We start from the raw sequence: 6,000 nt of genomic DNA, 5'->3' as shown, positions 1-6,000 counted from the left end.
TCTGGAAAGCTAGAGGGGGACAGCAGATCTCACTGTCTTCCTTTTTTTAGACAGTGTTATATCAAGTCTATGTGACGGGAGGGGGAGAAGTACAAACTCTTTCTGGGCTTTGGCACCTCAGAGACACCTTCCTTCATTTTCCAAGGACTGTTCTCATATTGGGGAGGAGATGATGGGGGAGGAAAAAGGGTTTCCTTTACTTGCTCACCTCAGATAGTACCCAGGAGGTGCAAGATTTTCCACTTGGCTATTAGTCTTGAATAACTGGAAGGCATCTTCTTCCAAGATTACAGAATGTTCTAGTACCATAGGTCTGCCCTACACTCAGTGGGAGCAGAGAGGGGCAGGGCTTGCCTAGGCTTCTCACCCAACAATTCCATTCGCCTGACCCGTGGGCAAACCCCAATTATGAGGAGAGTCTCTTGGACAGTCTGGATTTGCCAGCCAAGTCCCCGAACTCAGAGAGGGAGGGAGGTGTTTGGAAATGTCCTGTCCCCAGTGAGCACCTCATCCTTGGAGCTGGTTGGGCCCTGTGCCCACAGGCTAGGATCAGGTTACAGGCACAGCTGCTGCACTCTTTGCTCACAGGAAAGGAGAAGTTTCACTGGCCTTTGCCTTTCTGCCTTTTCTCTTTTTTTGATCCCAAGGGATGTGTGTTCCCCATTGAGCTTGGCTGCCTCCTTTTCCTGCTCCTGGACTGTCGCCTGTGGTGGTGGTGGCTGGGGCTGGGGCGGCACTGGCCTCCTTGGCTTTTTTTTTTTTCTGCTTCGTTTTCTCCTTCTTTTCTTCTTTAATCACCTTGTGGATGGCTGACTCCTGGAGAGTGTCGGAAGCTGACACAGCTGCCTCCTGGCACCACTGCCACTGGTCACTAAGCTCTCTGCTGGAGCTGGAGGGCAGTCGCCTTCAGCAGGGCTGGGGAGAAGCTTCCTGCTCAGGGCCTTCAGGGATGGAGTGAAGAAGAGGCAGAAGCCATCGTTGGCTGAGAGCTTTCTGAACCCTTGTTGGTTTCTTCTCTGCTTCCGAGGTGGTAATGGAGCTCGCCAGCAGGGTTCCAGCTTCTTGGCTACGTGGTCTTAGAATTCCGGGGTGCTCTGAAGCTTGTTCTCATCTTGCTCGTGCTCATTCACCTTGTACCTGATACTTGGTTGGGTGGTTGGCAACTGGTTATTTGCAGAACCGGCTTTTGGCATGTCCGGCCCCTGGGTCGCTGCTCCAAGCCCCGGGGGGGCATCGCCGCGTGGAGGCAACGCGCCCCCGCCCCGCGTCTCCATGGCTGCTGCTCTAGCAATCGCCCTCCGCGCCGCAAAGGCTTTTTGTTTTTGTTTTGTTTTGTTGTTTAATTTTTTTTTTCCGGAGGTACTGGGATTGAACCCACCTTGTCTTTGCAGGGGCTCAACCACTGAGCTACACCTGCTCCCGCCACAAAGATTTTCCATGAACTTATTGACAGATTGAAATAACCATCCCAACATGGTCAATCCCAAGCCACTTTTTCATTTTAGCAGACAACAAATGCTGGCACTGCTATCTTCAAAAGAATGCTTTTCCTGATATAGACAGCCTTAGTAGTCTGAGTCTTCAGATACAAAATATTGTCATACAATTTATGAAAGTGTGATTTATTTTTAAAAATCCATACATGTTGGGCCACCTAGTCGAGCGTTACACTATTTTTAATTTGGTTCTCAAGGTGACGTCGCTGTAACACTCCTGGAAAGCTGGACTCGGGGCCGTCTTGTTCATTTGTATGTCCCTGCTGCCTTGCACGGTGCTCTGGTCCACGCTGCTCTTGGTTGTGTGGACAGATAAATCGACAAATCCATCTCTGAGAGCCAGAAGAGGAAAGTACAGAATTACCAGATATCACACATTTTTTAAAACCATTTGCGTTTAGTTGAGAGAGTAGAACATATGTCTCAACTATTACTTTTAGTTGAGTGATTCTATTTTTGCTGAGCTTTGTAAATTCTTACAGTGCATTTAAAAGACCAAAATTCTAAAATGGTGGATTGGGGCAAGGAAGAAGGATCAATCCTATTCACATTATGATCCAAACCTATTTACATATTCATTGGCAGGGGAAGGACTGGCTTTGTTTGAGGTGCCATTAGACTTACACTCTTTTTATTTCCCTAATGTTTAATTTGATTTTAAAAAATTTCAAACCTACAAAGTGTTGAAAGAATAATATAATGAGCATTCCTTATCGAGATTCACCAATTTTCAATATTTTGCTACTTTTGCTTTATCTCTCACTCAAATATGTCTGTATATAATATAAATTTCAACTTTTTTCTGAACTATTTTAAAGTAAATTACAAACATAATAATTCACTCTAAATGCCTTAGTATTTCCTAAGAACAAGGGAAATCGCCTTTTAACCACAATATGATTATCATGTTCAATAAATGTAAAACTACACATTTTCAAATTTAAGTCCACATTCAGATTTCCTCAATTTTTCTCAAAATCTTCTCCTTAGCTGTGTTGAGTGCTTGTATGTGTTTGGTATCCAGAATCCAATCAAATAAAACACTTTAATTTTGGTTTCTTTTTCATTTCCTTTAACAACATAGGTATTTAGTAAGAATCTAGCCAGTTGTCTTGCAGATGTAGAATGTTTCATGATCTGAATTGTTCCAATTCTTTCTTCATGATTACATTAGGTTAAACATTGTTTTGAAAGAATACCACAACAATGACGATGTGTACTTTCCATTGCTTAGACATAATGTGAGTTTATCCCATCATTGGTCAGGATACATTTGATCTCTTCTTTAATATGATGTCTGCAAGATTTATCCAGTGTAAAGGTACATTTTCCCTTTCTTTCTTTTATATGTAATCTGTGTATAACACCTTGAGACTGTTAATCTTCTGTTTCCCCACAAACTTTTACCCAATAGTTTTACTATTCATTGACAATCCTTGCACAATAGTGATTTTTTTTAAAATTCTGTCATTCCTTTCACATTTATAAGCTAGCATTTTTCTGAAAAAGATCCTCCATCCCCTCTCTCTTAAGTATCCTTTTCCACTCACACATTGTTTTATTATTCACTGATAAAATACATTATAATTAATTTTTGAATGCTCAAATTGCCCTCTATTTGCCTTTTCAAGCCAGTTCCTAAGTCCTCTAGATGTAGTCCCATCACTTTTTGGTGTACTTTCTTCCTTTCTGATACAACAAAATGCTCCAGGTTCACTTTGTACTTTTCTCTGCCCCAGACACTGAATCAGACATATCTCAAAAGAACCCTCCTTGCTACAACTAAACTTTTCAGAAATCAAGAAAGTGTCTGGTTTTGTTCCGTCTTCTATCACCAGTGCCTAAACATAGGCTCTTAGGTGGCTCAATAAATACATGTTGGATGCTGACATCCTTAGCAATAGATACATTTGAAATGCTTATAATGTGTTTATCAAGGGTGTGTGGAATATCTTTCATCCACAGGTTCCATAATGACATTTTATTATGTGACCTTGGCAATCATATACTTAGATTTCCAAGATTAGAATTTTAAATGAAATTTATGTTTCTCCCTTCTTGAACATTGATCAGGTCATAAATGTGCTCACTTTTAGGAGTCTTTTTTGGATGCCTGGACATAAGTGAACATATTAGCAAAGGACCAGATATATATGCAGCACAAATAAGGCACAAAAACTGGGGATTCTGGATTAAATATTTTTCCCAAAATTTACACATTATGCCATTTGAGCTACCATTCCTTAGTAGTTTCCTGGCTCTCAGTATGTACAGATATAAGTGAGAAAATGGTATTCATATTTCTTCATCTCAACAGAAGCTGGTTTAAAAAAAATAGTTCTATTTGAGCTGCTACTCTGGTGCTGTGATTATAGATTCCATCTCTAACAAATGTCAAAAGTGTTAAAATAGGAATTAGGATTTTTTGCTCACCCTACTTATTTTTTTCTTTAATTTATATCCTGTTCCAAGGGGGGTGATTTAAATGGCTTACTACTTTTTTCTTCTTTCAAAAGCTACAAGTATCCGAAATGGCAGGCTGCCATTTAAAGCACCAGTCGTTAGGCATCTCTCTTGCGGATTTAAGCTTTGGCTGCTGGCTAAAAGCTGAAAGGGCCATTTTTCAAACAGCACTTAGGCTTTTAGGAGCCAAGAGGGTCCTAAAACCTAAAGTGTCTCAACTTTTACTGGGGGAAGAAACTTTTTTTTTTTTAACCAGGACAGAGTAGATGTTTTCACTAGCTTTTCTCTTTTACAGCATCATACTTTAGGAAAACGATCTATTAAAGAGCTTTGATTAGCATATATTGGCATATCAGTATCTTTCAGAAAATGTTACCAGTTAATAAGCCATCTTTCATTATTTCCATCTTATGCCTGTATATGGATGCTTTAAGTATGCATCTCATTATGTTTAGGAGTAAATACGTATCATTTTACATAAATCTTCAATAAAACAATGTATTTCTAGTTAAATTCTTTGTTTTGTGGCTTTATTTGAAAGTCAACAAAGTATACATTACTGATGTAATAAAGACTACTGTGTTTGCCTAAGAAAGGTATACTGCATTATGCTAAAACAATGAACTTTAAACAATGTTTTTGCTCTAATTGATCACCTATAGCACTGAAGGTGACCCCCAAGGACTTCAGGACCTTATGAAAAGAGAAAGGAGTCTCAATTTTCTCATAAAAAACACAGAGATAGCTATGATTCTTGATCAAATACCCTGATGCAATGTCATATTGGTTTAATGATTTAAAGAAATCATTCGGCAAACATGTAGAGCAATCTACAGATAACAAACTGCATTAAGCTTCCTTGTGTCATTTAGCTATTCCTGGCAATATGATTCCAGGCATTCTCTAGGTGGAAATGGCTTATGCTTAGAAAACCTTCATTCATATCGTCCAGGAATTTCTCTTTGGGTTCAAGTCTCTCACATCAGAAATGGTCCCTTCTAACAGGACCAATTTTTTCTTGCCCCTGCCCCTATCTCTCCATATATACTTAAAAATAGTTTGTGAGGAGTCAGCAAGCAACGATTTGACTGTCAGCAGGGCGTACAACACCATACCAAGCTGCATCTGTTGCTATGAAGCTCTTTTGTTGCCCCTAACAGTAAACCTTTGCCTCTGTCTTGCTTCAGCACACTGTACTTCACACTTGCTAGAGGGTCTGGACCAACCACCTCTCATCTAAGGAAAGCTTGGTTTGAATCTTAGCTGTAATCTATGACATTTGACTAAAGGTTGAAATTTTTCACCAGGATTTGTAGAAAATGAGATGTTTATTAACTGTATTTCTAAAATCAATCTAACATAAGATATATTTGGATGAGTTAAAGGAAATTATTTAATGAAAAATGTGGTTGGTTTATTTTCTATGAGACATGGAAATTGTAAAACATTAAATAAAATAAAATATTCCAGAAAGTAAACAAGAAACTCCTAAGAATTACTGCAACTAAAATGCTGTGTCATAAATGCCCAAAGATATTTGATCAATTATTCATTTTGCATTCTTTATAAGAAAGAAAAGTTGTTAATAATTAAAATGTCCACCCATTAATGGTTAGTTGCTAAGTGATAATCTATTGATGAGATTAGTTGATGAATAATGGATCACCATGCACCCATTTAAAAATAGCTCTATATAAACTGACTTGTTCAAGATATATTGCTTAGTTAAAAACGCTGTTCACTTAATAGTATGTATCATACAATATCATTTCCATTATAATACATATTTTTAAATCTGAAATATAATCAGTACATAAATGTATTTAAGCACATCACATGCACTCTATACACACATATTATGTATTATTTTTCTAGTCAGAGAGAAAAAGCAATTTTTAAAATTTATTTCTCTCCCCCCGCCCCCACCCCCAGCTCCAGTTGACTGTTCTCTGTGTCCATTTGCTGTGTGTTCTTTTTGCCAGCTTCTGTTGTTGTCAGCAGTGATTAATCTGTGTTTCTTTTTGTTGCGTCATCTTGTTGT

General features: G+C 38.6%; 1 pseudogene; it reads right to left on the bottom strand.

Annotated features, from left to right (window-relative positions):
- Positions 1–549: 549 nt before the first annotated feature.
- Positions 550–6,000, bottom strand: part of LOC101433580 (protein CUSTOS pseudogene) — a 29,305-nt pseudogene continuing 23,854 nt past the window's right edge.

This window comes from Dasypus novemcinctus, chromosome 13, assembly GCF_030445035.2.
Source record: "Dasypus novemcinctus isolate mDasNov1 chromosome 13, mDasNov1.1.hap2, whole genome shotgun sequence".
In the NCBI taxonomy this organism is placed as follows: domain Eukaryota; kingdom Metazoa; phylum Chordata; class Mammalia; order Cingulata; family Dasypodidae; genus Dasypus; species Dasypus novemcinctus.
The sequence above is the reverse complement of the archived record's forward strand: the minus strand, read 5'-3'. Positions and strand labels throughout refer to the sequence as shown.